This window comes from Ambystoma mexicanum, chromosome 9 (genome assembly GCF_040938575.1).
Source record: "Ambystoma mexicanum isolate Mex_15411 chromosome 9, UKY_AmexF1_1, whole genome shotgun sequence".
In the NCBI taxonomy this organism is placed as follows: Eukaryota; Metazoa; Chordata; class Amphibia; order Caudata; family Ambystomatidae; genus Ambystoma; species Ambystoma mexicanum.
Window position 1 is genome coordinate 8,285,812 of NC_090931.1, and position 14,657 is coordinate 8,300,468.

Below are 14,657 nucleotides of genomic sequence, written 5' to 3' on the forward strand. Positions count from 1 at the left end.
AGGAATAGATATGGTGGTGGTTTGCAGCTGGGTCACTGCTAGGCTGATTCTGGAATAGACATGGCTGTGGTTTGGAGCTGTGTCACTGCTAGGCTGATTCAGGAATAGCCATGGCTGTGGTTTGCAGCCGTGTCACTGCTAGGCTGATTCAGGAATAGACATGGCTGTGGTTTGCAGCTTTTTCACTGCTAGGCTGATTCAGGAATAGACATGGCTGTGGTTTGTAGCCGTGTCACTGCTAGGCTGATTCTGGAATAGATATGGCGGTGGTTTGCAGCCGTGTCACTGCTATGCTGATTCAAGAATAGATATGGCAGTGGTTTACAGCTGTGTCATTGCTAGGCTGATTCAGGAATAGACATGGCTGTGGTTTGCAGCCGTGTCACTGCTAGGCTGATTCAGGAATAGATACAGCGGTGGTTTTCAGCTGTGTCACTGCTAGGCTGATTCTGGAACAGATACGGCTGTGTTTTGCAGCCATGTCACTGCTAGGCTGATTCTGGAATTGATATGGCGGTGGTTTGCAGCCCTATCAATGCTAGGCTGATTCAGGAATAGATATGTCTGATTCAGGAATAGATATGATGGTGGTTTGCAGTCGTGTCACTGCTAGGCTGATTCTGGAATGGATATGGCTGTGGTTTGCAGCCGTGTCACTGCTAGGCTGATGCAGGAATAGACATGGCTGTGGTTTGCTGCCATGTCACTGCTAGGCTGATTCAGGAACAGACATGGCTGAAGGTGTGCAGCCGCGTCACTGCTAGGCTGATTCAGGAATAGATACAGCGGTGGTTTACAGCCGTTTCACTGCTAGGCTGATTTTGGAATAGATAAGGCTGTGTTTTGCAGCCGTGTCACTGCTAGGCTGATTCTGGAATAGATATGGCGGTGGTTTGCAGCCCTGTCACTGCTATGCTGATTCAAGAATAGATATGTCTGATTCAGGAATAGATATGGTGGTGGTTTGCAGCTGGGTCACTGCTAGGCTGATTCTGGAATGGATATGGCTGTGGTTTGCAGCTGTGTCACTGCTAGGCTGATTCAGGAATAGACATGACTGTGGTGTGCAGCCGTGTCACTGCTAGGCTGATGCAGGAATAGACATGGCTGTGGTTTGCTGCCGTGTCACTGCTGGGCTGATTCAGGAACAGACATAGCTGTGGTTTGCAGCCGTGTCACTGCTAGGCTGATTCAGGAATAGACATGGCTGTGGTTTTCAGCCGTGTCACAGCTAGGCTGATTCTGGAATAGATATGGTGGTAGTTTGCAGCCCTGTCACTGCTAGGCTGATTCAGGAATAGATATATCTGATTCAGGAATGGATATGGTGGTAGTTTGTAGCCGTGTCAATGCTAGGTTGGTTCTGGAATAGATGTGGCTGTGGTTTGCAGCCCTGTCTCTGCTAGGCTGATTCAGGAATATACATGGCTTTGGTGTGCAGCCATGTCACTGCTAGACTGATTCAGGAATAGACATGGCTGTGGTTTGCAGATGTGTCACTGCTAGGCTGATTCAGGAATAGACATGGCAGTGGTTTGCAGCCGTGTCCCTGCTAGGCTGATTCTGGAATGGATATGGCTGATTCAGGAATAGATATGGTTGTGGTTTGTAGCCGTGTCACTGCTAGGCTGATTCAGGAATAAACATGGCTGTGGTTTATAGCCGTGTCACTGCTAGGCTGTTTCTGGAATAGATATGGCGGTGGTTTGCAGCCGTGTCACTACTAGGCTGATTCAAGAATAGACATGGCTGTGGTTTGCAGCCGTGTCAATACTAGGCTGATTCTGGAATAGATATGGGTGTTGTTTGCAGCCGTGTCACTGCTAGGCTGATTCAGGAATAGACATGGCTGTGGTGTGCAGCCGTGTCACTGCTAGGCTGTTTCAGGAATAGATATGGCTAATTCAGGAATATATATGGCAGTGGTTTGCAGCCGTGTCACTGCTAGGCTGATTCTGGAATAGATACGGCTGTGGTTTGCAGCCGTGTCAATGCGAGGCTGATTCTGGAATAGACACGGCTCTGGGTTGCAGCATTGTCACTGCTAGGTTGATTCTGGAATAGACTTGGCTGTGGTTTGCAGCCGTGTCACTGCTAGGCTGTTTCAGGAATAAACATGGCTGTGGTTTGCAGCCGTGTCACTGCTAGGCTGATTCTGGAATAGATTTTGTGGTTGTTTGCAGCCGTGTCACCTCTAGGCTGATTCAGGAATAGATATGGCAGTGGTTTGCAGCTGTGTCATTGCTAGTCTGATTCAGGAATAGACATGGCTGTGTTTTCCAGCCGTGTCACTGCTAGGCTGATTCAGGAATGGATACAGCGGTGGTTTGCAGCCGTGTCACTGCTAGGCTGATTCTGGAGTACATACGGCTGTAGTTTGCAGCTGTGTCACTGCTAGGCTGATGCAGGAATAGACATGGCTGTGGTTTGCAGCCGTGTCACTGCTAGGCTGATTCAGGAATAGACATGGCTGTGGTTTGCAGCCATGTCATTGCTAGGCTGATTCTGGAATAGGTATGGCGGTGGCTTGCAGCCCTGTTACTGCTAGGCTGATTCTGGAATAGATATGGCTGATTTAGGAATAGATACATCGGTGTTTTGCAGCCGTGTCACTGCTAGGCTGATTCTGGTATAGATATGGCTGTGGTTTTCAGCCGTGTCACTGCTAGGCTGATTCTTGTGATGAATGAAATGTGCACCAAGCAGCCAAATGTGCCATGCTCACAAGTGTGGCATGGCTGAATTACTACCATGGTCCTTCTTCCCAAGAAGGTTCTCTCCCCCTTCTCTATTCTTCTCTCCGCCTTCCCTGCACTGCTTCTGCTTGCAACCTTCTCATACGTTCTCGATCTTCATCTCCAAATCTGCCACTACGGCCAGACTTAAGCTCCTGAACATCAGAAAAACAACACATCCTTTTCCCTTCAACACTGCTAAGCACCTAATCTCCTCTTTAGTGCTCTCTCAGCTTGACTACTGCGCCACTCTACTCTATGCTCTTGTCTACTACGCTTTTTCACATCTCAGTCACCAACTTTGCTGTCCGTACAGTCTTCCACCTTCCCCACTTCACCTCCACCTGCCCAGCCTGTCATCAGTTAGGCTGGTTAGCTATGAGGCAGAGGGCAAAGTATAAACTCATTCTCATCATCTTCAAAATTATACACAGAACTCCTCTCTGGCACTACCCTCCTCCGGGTATATTGCTTCTCAGAACTCCTCTCTGGCAATACCACCCTCCAGGCAGCTTACACCTCCTACTCAGAACTCCCCTCTGGCACTACCATCCTCAGGCAACCTCCTACTCCTACTCAGAACTCTTATCTGGCACGAACTTCCTCCAGGCAGTTTGCTACTCCTACTCAGCACTCCTCTCTGGCACTGCCATCCTCCAGGCAGCCTGCTACTCCTACTTAGAACTCCTCTCTGGCACTGCCATCCTCCAGGTATCTTGCTTCTCAGAACTCCTCTCTGGCACTACCATCCTCCAGGCAGCCTGCAACTCCTACTCAGAACTCCCCTCTGGCACTACCATCCTCCACACAGCTTGGCTCTCCGAACTCCTCTCTGGCACTACCCTCCTCCAGACAGCTTGGTACTCCGTTCTCCTCTCTGGCACTACTATCCTCCAGGCCGCCTGCTACTCCTAGTAAGAACTCATCTCTGGCACTACCATCCTACAGGCAGTATGCTACTCCTTCTCAGAACTCCTCTCTGGCACTACCCTCCAGGTAGTTTCCTTCTCAGAACTCCTGTTACCACTCCGAAATAGGCCGAAGATGCGGAGGACTGACCTTGGAGATGATGGTGATACAAGAATCGATATTCAGCCTTCCATCCCAGCTCCCCTGAGTACAAGACTCAGGCTTCCTCAAAGAGGGACTCTTTTCTACAATGTACCTCTCTGCTGTTTCAGTTGGGACAGACAGAGGTGTCGATTGAATAAAAGAGCGGGGAGAACACACACCGCCAATACCAATGCTACAAAGGAATACAAAGATATTAGACAGTGTTGAAGTTAAGGCAAGTAATCAGAACAGTTGAATTAAATGGGAAACTACCTAGATAGATATTGGAGTGGAGCTTCCCCGGGGTGGATCTACAAGGAATATAACACAAAATGAATGGGAATGATCTAAAGAGCCTTTAAAGTATCAGTTCCAACTTATATATATATATCGCATTGGGAGGAAACAACTAACCCGAATAAGAATATTTGAGGAAAGGAATCCAGGACACAGAAGACAACGAATGGAGAAAATAACAAACAGGAATGTTAGTATAGGGAAGTAACCCCGGATGGCACGAGGGTCGCACAAGTGCCGGGTTGGTGCAGTTTCAGCAGAGCGTTTATATGCACTTGAAGATAAGTTCACAGGATAGCACTCAATGTCCCAGAATCCAACAGGAGACAAATATCCAAACAAGTCGTGGAGAGAAATCGTAGTAGAAATGGGAATTGCCAATTAAGTATGTACCTGAGCAAACATGTATCCAGAGTAGATGTAGAATAAGTTCCGGATAGTTAACAGCAAGTTCTCGGCTTTGGTTCTGTATGCAGAAGTGGCAACCTGGAATGAAGTACTGCAAGAGACAGAGGGGAGCCGGATCCAGTAACGTTCCGAGTCAAAAAGCCAGACGAGCACGACAAGAATAAAGGAGGAGACAAGCCAATCCAATAGTTAGGCAAGGGTCAAAACCATGAGTTCAGATGAGGAATCGTGTGGGAAGACACGAAGAACTAACGGACATAACCGCGTGTAGCTTGTAACGCTAATTAGCAGCAACTAGCCCCTTGGAAGACGGTGGTTTTATAGCCGTAAGGGGGCATGTCTTGCCATACCTCTTCCACGTAGAAGATGTGTCAGCTGACCCGGAGTCCATCGTAGTTTGTACAGGCGCCGTGGCAGCCTGTATCTGGTCCATAGAGGAGCTTGTAAAGAAGTCGTATTCTGTAAGGAGACCCGCGGGGAAGCCTGAAGTGTAACAGCATCCTCCCCCAAAGACTCCAGCAACCCCCTGGCAGAATGGAAACTCCTCAGAAGATCCAGACAATGTAAATTGGATAGAGGCTCCCATGTACGGTCCTCAGGCCCATACCCCTTCCAATCCACGAGGTAGAACAACCTACCCCTAGATACTCTGCAGTCCAGGATACGCGAGACCTCATACTCCTCCTCTCCATCCACCAAGATTGGTGAAGGACGTGTAGGCAGACTAGTCCCCTGGATGAAAGGCTTGACCAGAGAGACGTGAAAGACTGGATGTATCCGCCATGAGCGCGGCAGGGAGAGCTTGACCGCCACGGGATTGATAACATCAGTAATGGCATAGGGTCCCATGTATTTGGGCAGAAGCAAGCGTTTGCCTGCAATTCGCAAATTACGGGACGACAACCACACCTTCATGCCACTCCGATGGACTGGTGCAGGTGATCGATGCACATCGGCATACTTTTTGGCACGATCCTGAGCTCGGAGTAAATGACAGCGTACATCCCGATGAATCTTATCGAGATCTCTTATACAATCTCTTGCTGCTTGATTAACGGCCGGCAATACCGGATCAAGTTGGAGTGCCCTAGGATGACCACCATACAGGGCAAAAAAGGGAGAAACCCCAGTTGATGTATGCATAGAGTTGTTATATGCAAACTCTGCATAGGGCAGAGAAGTTAACCAAGACTGTTGGAACTGAGGGCATAAACAATGTAGGTACTGTTCGATAGCAGCATTAGTTCTCTCAGTCTGCCCATCTGTCTGAGGATGGTAAGCCGAGGAGTACCTGTCCTCAATCGCAAGAGAAGCTGTAAGAGCCTTCCAAAATCGTGACGTAAATTGTGTACCATGGTCGGAAACAATAACCAAGGGTAATCCAAAGAAACGAAACACATTCGTCAAGAACAGTCTCGCCAATTCCGGAGCCGCAGGCAAGCCAGAGCAAGGTATGAACAATGCATATTTTGTGAAATAATCAACAATCACCCAAATGGTGTCATGGCCCTGAATGTCAGGAAGTTCCACAATGAAATCCATTGACAGCATCTGCCAAGGTTTGTACGGAACAGGAAGAGGTTGTAACAAGCCTACTGGTTTGGCTCTAGAGGTTTTACACTGAGTGCATATGGAACAAGTCAGAATGTGGTCCTTTACATCACGAACCATGGAAGGCCACCAGGCCCAACGCCGTAAAGCTTCAAGAGTCTTTTGACTTCCTGGATGTGCAGCAATCAAAGAATTGTGAGACCACTGGAGCGCTAAAGCTCTAGCTTGACCTGAGGGTATATAGGCGCGCCCTTGAATGAATGGCATACCCTGAATTACTTCCAGGCTGATGTCAGCGATCTCTTTTGGATCGGTTGAGACCTAATCAAGAATGATTGAACGCAAAGAGGGCTGAACCGAACAACCACAAACAACTTTGTTCGGTAGGAGAGGATTTGCTTCGATCTGTTGGGACTGGTCATCCGCATGTAGGCGAGAGAGAGTATCAGCCGAAACTTGAGCTTTAGCAGGACTGTAAGTGATAACAAATTGATACTGTGAAAAGAATAAATGCCACTGCGCCTGTCTAGCTGTAAGACATTTCATAGATTTGAAGGCTAACAGACTGCAGTGATCCGAGTATACTGTTACAAGGTGTTTGGCCCCCAGAAGGTGATGTCTCCATACCAAGAATGCGTCTCTGATGGCTAAGAGTTTGCGTTCCGTGATGGAATAATTTCTTTCGTAAGCTGTCAATTTACGAGAGAAGTAGGCAACAGGATGGATCTCACCCGAATGAGGACAGGTTTGTGACAACACCGCCCCAAGAGCATAACCTGAAGCGTCAGCTTCAACAAAAAAAGGAAGCTTGGGATCAGGATGTTTGAGGACAGGGGCGGAAGTGAAGGCTGATTTTAATTGATCAAAAGCTTTCTGAGCTTCTGAAGACCATACAAATGGTACCTTGGCACTTGTCAGAGAGGTAAGAGGTGCAGAGATTTCAGAAAAACCATTGATGAAGCGTCTATAAAAGATTGCAAATCCCAGGAATGATTGTAAAGACTTGACCGAATTGGGCACAGGCCATTCCAGGATAGCACTAATTTTAGACTTACTCATGCGCACCCCAGTGTTGGTAAGATCATATCCCAGATATTCCACCTCTGAGGCATGAAATATGCACTTTTCGGTTTTTACAAACAATTTGTGATCTCTCAGGCGTTGGAGCACTGTTTTGACATGTTTTCTGTGGTCTTTCTGGTTTTGTGAATAGATCAAAATGTCATCCAGGTAGGCAACAACAAACTGAATAAGGATGTCATAAAACAAATCGTTCAATGATGCCTGAAAGGTGGCCGGGGCATTACATAACCCAAAGGGCATGACAAGGTATTCAAATAGACTGTAACGTGTTTTGAAAGCGGTCTTCCATTCATCCCCCTCTCTCATACGGACGAGATTATAAGCTCCTCTGAGATCGAGCTTAGTAAATACTTTGGAAGATCCCAACCGATCAAGGAGGACAGAGATCAGAGGAAGAGGGTACTGGTTTTTAATGGTTGCTGCATTCAAAGAACGATAATCAATACAGGGACGTAAATCCCCTTCCTTCTTATGAACGAAGAAAAGTGGTGATGCAATTGGTGATTTGGATGGACGAATGAATCCCATGGCCAAGGCCTTGTCTATATAATCTTTAAGGACTTCATATTCTTTGAGAGTGAGTGAATACACTCTGCCGGATGGTATCTTTACTCCCGGTATTAGGTCTATTGGGCAATCATAGGCTCTATGTGGAAGTAGAGTCTCCGCCATCCTTTTGTCAAAGACATCTGTGTAATCTGCATATTGAGAGGGTACCAGAGAGACAACATTTTTAGAAACAGCTCCAATATGCATAGTAGGAGAAACCAGTGCCCTGACGGGACTATCCTGGGTAATACCAAGTAATGTAGTACATCGGGTATTGCATATATTAGAAGGGAACTGAATCTGAGATGTCGACCAGTCGATGGCAGGGTTATGAAGCTTCAACCATGGGATACCCAGAATGACTTTGTAGGCTGGTGCTTTGATAATATCGAATGATATCTCTTCAGTATGGCCTTCATCGGTACTCATATGTAATGGAACCGTTTGGTGAGTTATCATTCCTGAAACAAGTATTGAACCGTCCACTCCATTCACTGTTTCAGGTATAGCTTTGCGAACCAGTGGTATTCTTGACATAAAGGCAAAGCCTTGATCAACATAATTACCTGTTGCACCTGAATCAATCACGGCTGTTGTCTGGAATGAAACACTGTGATGTAGGGACAATGTAACAGGTAGGCGGACTAGATGACTTGGATTCTGTAATGTAGAGTCCAAAGGTGAATTTCCCGACATAGGGACTCTGTCTACTGTCGGGATTTGGCGTTTCCCGTCTTTCGTGTGATCTACGATATTCTCGTTGAGCAGAGGTAAGTGGTCCCCTAACCACACCAATCTGCATGGGTTCTGGCACAGGAAGTGAAGAAGACGAGGCCTCTGCTGAAACCGTGCTAAACAATGCTGGTTTCTTTTCACCACGTCTTTCGGATTTACGGGCATCAATCTGAAGGACTAAATCTAGCAATTCCCCGAATGCTGTGGGGACTACATGAACAGTGGAGAGGATGTCCTTTAGTTCATCTGAGAGGCCTTGATAGAAGACAGCTGTTTGGCCAGTCAGTCTCTGCTGCCAACTGATTGAACCGGGCCAAATAAACCAATAAAGAATTATTCCCTTGTCGATGCTTTAAGAGTTCCAAGTCAGTAGCTTGAGTAGTATAATGCGTATCAAATACCTTACTCATCATAGCAAGAAGGGCATCACAATTTTAGAGAACATGACTATTGGATTCTAACAATGGGTTCGCCCATGCGGCTGTAGTGCCTCCTAAATGTGACAAGACAAAAGCCACTTTAGTTTTAGAGGTTGGAAAAGAAGCGGGACGGCACAAATAATGCAGTTTGCATTGGTTAATGAATGTTCGGTATTGTTTAGGATCGCCTAGGAAGCTTTCAGGAGGAGCTATAGGGAACTGGGTTGTAAGCATGATTGGGTTTGATTCTTGCTGTGGAGGTGGAAACCCTGAACCTGATGCTCTAGCACCAGCACCGGCCATCTGTGGCGCTGGTGTGGTAACTGTTAGGCAGAAACCTGTGCAGTTCCCTCTGGGACCACTGCAAAATATTTAAGACTACAGGTGTTTGGCAGTAAACCCACTTGGTAGCAGTCTGTACCACACAGATTCACTTGGTAGCTGTGGCTGAGCAGTCAGACTTCCCTCAAGAAGAGTTAGGCAGTATGCAAAGTATACACAATAGGCACTCAGATACAATAGCACAAGCAAACACTGACCAGAGCTTTGGTATCAAGGTATATAATTGTTTATTTAAAAACACACTGATTGAAACACTCCAGCACTATTATTGTAAATCACTCTCAACACAGTTACTATTATTATATATACATCCCTTATTCCTTATCAGACAAGTCTTAGTTAACACCACTTATTTCCAGACAGAGGTGAGCGCTTAACTATAAATGGCACTCCAATAAGTTAACGAAAAAGGGAGGGAAAAAAGGCAGAATGTAGGAAAATACACCACACTGATATTTAGGAACTCTTGTGCAAGGCAGGAAAGTCAAAGGTTACTTGTGAGCCAAAGTACATAGGCCGGGCCCACTCTTGGAGAGAGCAGGGCACAAATGCACCCAAGATCACACAATGAAAACAGGTTTAAAAAGTCTTGCAGGGAGTTCAGAAAGGTTTTAGTTAGGCTCAGAAAAGTTTAGCCATGGTGTCCCAGGCTAACCCAGGTTCGAAAGCCAGGGGCTAAATCTACCCCGTACAGTCGGTTGCAAGGGAAGCCAGGCGAAACACGGTACCTTATGTGGAAAGGACCCTCCAGTGGGGGCAGTTGTTCCTGGCAGCGGGTGCAAGTCGCGGCGTCGTCCAGAGGAAGAGAAGATCTCGACGTGGAGGAAAGATGAAGGTCGTTTCACTGCAAGGGAAGAAACCAGCCGCAGAGTTTTCCGGTTAAAGGTACTACCCTTTGATTTGCGGTATTGGTAAAACGTGGTATCCCGGTTGCCGGGGTGCTTGGCACGGGCAAGGTGGCCACGAGATGCTCAAGGAAGCAGACTGGTTATCCCCACCAGTCGAAGGAAGAAGACTCTCCGGGCTGGAGATCTCCTCTGTCATTGGGAAAAGTGGTGAGACGGTTCAGCAGGGCTCCACCAGTGGTGTCGTTGTAGCAGGTCAGCTCAGTTTCTCCCTCGTCAGATTCTTAGGTCCTGTGGCGACTTCTAAAGTTCCAGTCCCCAAAGCCCTGCTTTTATGCAGCATACCCCCATTCACTCAGCCTAGCTGTCAATCCAACATGCTAAGTGGTTGCATACGAATTGATCGTTTTACAACTGCTCGAATGACAATTGACCTTTTCACAATTGACCGAATTGTGAAGGTCAATTGTACCATATATGTGGGGGGAAACCCCCACAACCCCCCACCCAACGCCAAACCCCCCAAAACCCATATATATATATATTACCAAACCATTATATATATATATATATATATATATATATATATATATATATATATATATATATATATCGCATTGGGAGGAAACAACTAACCCGAATAAGAATATTTGAGGAAAGGAATCCAGGACACAGAAGACAACGAATGGAGAAAATAACAAACAGGAATGTTAGTATAGGGAAGTAACCCCGGATGGCACGAGGGTCGCACAAGTGCCGGGTTGGTGCAGTTTCAGCAGAGCGTTTATATGCACTTGAAGACAAGTTTACAGGATAGCACTCAATGTCCCAGAATCCAACAGGAGACAAATATCCAAACAAGTCGTGGAGAGAAATAGTAGAAATGGGAATTGCCAATTAAGTATGTACCTGAGCAAACATGATCCAGAGTAGATGTAGAATAAGTTCCGGATAGTTGACAGCAAGTTCTCGGCTTTGGTTCTGTATGCAGAAGTGGCAACCTGGAATGAAGTACCGCAAGAGACAGAGGGGAGCCGGATCCAGTAACGTTCCGAGTCAAAAAGCCAGACGAGCACGACAAAAATAAAGGAGGAGACAAGCCAACCCATAGTCAGGGAAGGGTCAAAACCAGGAGTTCAGATGAGGAATCGTGTGGGAAGACACGAAGAAGTAACAGACGTAACCGCGTGTAGCTTGTAACGCTAATGAGCAGCAACGAGCCCCTTGGAAGACGGTGCTTTTATAGCCATAAGGGGGCGTGTCTTGCCGTACGTCTTCCACGTAGAAGACGTGTCAGCTGACCAGGAGTCCATCGTAGTTTTTACTGGCGCCATGGTAGCCTGTATCTGGTCCATAGAGGAGCTTGTAAAGAAGTCGTATTCTGTAAGGAGGCCCACGGGGAAGCCTGAAGTGTAACAGCTCCTCTCTGGAACTACCATCCTCCAGGCAGCCTGGTACTCCTACTCAGAACTCCTCTCTGGCACTACCACCCTCCAGACAGTTTGGTACCCCATTCTCCTCTCTGGCCCTACCATCCTCCAGGCAGCCTGCTACTCCTACTCAGAACTCCTCTCTGGCACTACCCTCCTCCAGACAGCTTGGTACCCCATTCTCCTCTCTGGCACTACCATCCTCCCGACAGCCTGCTAGTCCTACTCAGAACTCTTCTCTGGCACTACCATCCTCCAGGCATCCTGCTACTCCTACTCAGAACTCCCCTCTGGCACTACCATCCTCCGGGCAGCCTGCTGCTAATACTCAGAACTCTTCTCTGGCACTACCATCCTCTGGGTATCTTGCTTCTCAGAACTCCTCTCTGGCAATACCACCCTCCAGGCAGCTTGATACTCCAACTCAGAACTCCCCTCTGGCACTACCATCCTCCAGGCAGCCAGCTACTCCTACTCAGAACTCCTCTCTGGCACTGCCATCCTCCAGGTATCTTGCTTCTCAGAACTCCTCTCTGGCACTACCACCCTCCAGGCAGCTTGCTACTCCTACTCAGAACTCCCCTCTGGCACTGCCATCCTCCAGGCAGCGTGCTTCTCCTACTCAGAACTCTTCTCTGGCACTGCCATCCTCCAGGTATCTTGCTTTTCAGAACTCCTCTCTGGCACTACCCCCCTCCAGACAGCTTGGCTCCCCAAACTCCTCTCTGGCACTACCCTCCTCCAGACAGCTTGGTACTCCGTTCTCCTCTCTGGCACTACTATCCTCCAGGCAGCCTGCTACTCCTACTAAGAACTCCTCTCTGGCACTACAATCCTACAGGCAACCTGCTACTCCTTCTCAGAACTCCTCTCTGGCACTATCCTCCACCAGGTAGTTTTCTTCTCAGAATTCCTCTCTTGCACTACCATCCTCCATGCAGCCTGCTATTCCTACTCAGGACTCCCCTCTGGCACTACCATCCTCCAGGCAGCCTGCTACTCCTACTCAGAACTCTTCTCTGGCATTACCACCCTCCAGGCAGCCTGCTATTCCTACCCAAGACTCCCCTCTGGCACTACCATCCACCAGGAAGCCTGCTATTCCTACTCGGAACTCTTCTCTGGCACTACCACCCTCCAGGCAGTCTGCTACTCCTATTCAGAACTCCTCTCTGGCACTACCAACCTCCAGGCAGCCTGCTACTGCTACTCAGAACTCCTCTCTGGCACTACCAACCTCCAGGCAGCCTGCTACTGCTACTCATAACTCCTCTCTGGCACTACCATCCTCCAGGCAGCCTGCTACTGCTACTCAGAATTCCTCTCTGGCACTGCCATCCTCCAGGTCTCTTGCTTCTCAGAACTCCTCTCTGGCACTACCATCCTCCAGGCAGCCTGCTACTCCTACTCAGAACTCCTCTCTGGCACTATCATCCACCAGGCAGCCTGCTACTCCTACTCAGAACTCCTCTCTGGCAGTACCATCCTCCAAGTAGTTTGCTTCTCAGAACTCTTCTCTGGCACTACCATCTTCCAGGCAGCTTGCTACTCCTACTCAGAACTCCTCTCTGGCACTACCATCCTCCAGACAGCCTGCTACTCCTACTCAGAACTCCTCTCTGGTAATGCCATCCTCCAGGCAGCTTGCTACTCCTACTCTACTCAGAACTCCTTTCTGGCACTGCCATCCTCCAGGTATCTTGCTTCCCAGAACTCCTCTCTGGCACTACCATCCTCCAAGCAGCCTGCTACTCCTACTCAGAACTACTCTCCGGCACTACCATCCTCCAGGCAGCCTGTTACTTCTCCTCAGAACTCTTCTCTGGCACGAACTTCCTCCAGGCAGTTTGCTACTCCTACTCAGCACTCGTCTCTGTCACTACAATCCTCCAGGCCGCCTGCTACTCCTACTCAGAACTCCTCTCTGGCACTGCCATCCTCCAGGTCTCTTGCTTCTCAGAACTCCTCTCTGGCACTACCATCCTCCAGGCAGCCTGATACTCCTACTCAGAACTCCTCTCTGGCACTACCATGCCCGAGGCAGCCTGCTACTCCTACTCATAACTCCTCTCTGGCACTACCATCAACCAGGCAGCCTGCTACTGCTACTCAGGACTCCTCTCTGGCAGTACCATCCTCCAGGTAGTTTGCTTCTCAGAACTCTTCTCTGGCACTACCATCTTCCAGACAGCTTGCTACTCCTACTCAGAACTCCTCTCTGGCACTACCATCCTCCAGACAGCCTGCTACTCCTACTCAGAACTCCTCTCTGGTAGTGCCATCCTCCAGGCAGCTTGCTACTCCTACTCAGAACTCCTTTCTGGCACTGCCATCCTCCAGGTATCTTGCTTCTCAGAACTCCTCTCTGGCACTAGCATCCTCCAGACAGCCTGCTACTCCTACTCAGAACTCCCTTCTGGCACTACCATCCTCCAGGCAGCTTGCTACTCCTTCCCAGAACTCCTCTCTGGCACTACCATGCCCCAGGCAGCCTGCTACTCCTACTCAGAACTCTTCTCTGGCACTACCATCCTCCAGACAGCCTGCTACTCCTACTCAGAACTCCTCTCTGGCAGTACCATCCTCCAGGTAGTTTGCTTCTCAGAACTCTTCTCTGGCACTACCATCTTCCAGGCAGCTTGCTACTCCTACTCAGAACTCCTCTCTGGCACTACCATCCTCCAGACAGCCTGCTACTCCTACTCAGAACTCCTCTCTGGTAATGCCATCCTCCAGGCAGCTTGCTACTCCTACTCAGAACTCCTTTCTGGCACTGCCATCCTCCAGGTATCTTGCTTCTCAGAACTCCTCTCTGGCACTAGCATCCTCCAGGCAGCTTGCTACTCCTACTCAGAACTCCTTTCTGGCACTGCCATCCTCCAGGTATCTTGCTTCTCAGAACTCCTCTCTGGCACTAGCATCCTCCAGACAGCCTGCTACTCCTACTCAGAACTCCCCTCTGGCACTACCATCCTCCAGGCAGCTTGCTACTCCTTCCCAGAACTCCTCTCTGGCACTGCCATCCTCCAAGCAGCTTGCTTCCCAGAACTCCTCTCTGGCACTACCATCCTCCAAACAGCCTGCTACTCCTACTCAGAACTCCTCAACGGCACTACCATCCTCCAGGCAGCCTGTTACTTCTCCTCAGAACTCTTCTCTGGCACGAACTTCCTCCAGGCAGTTTGCTACTCCAACTCAGCATTCATCTCT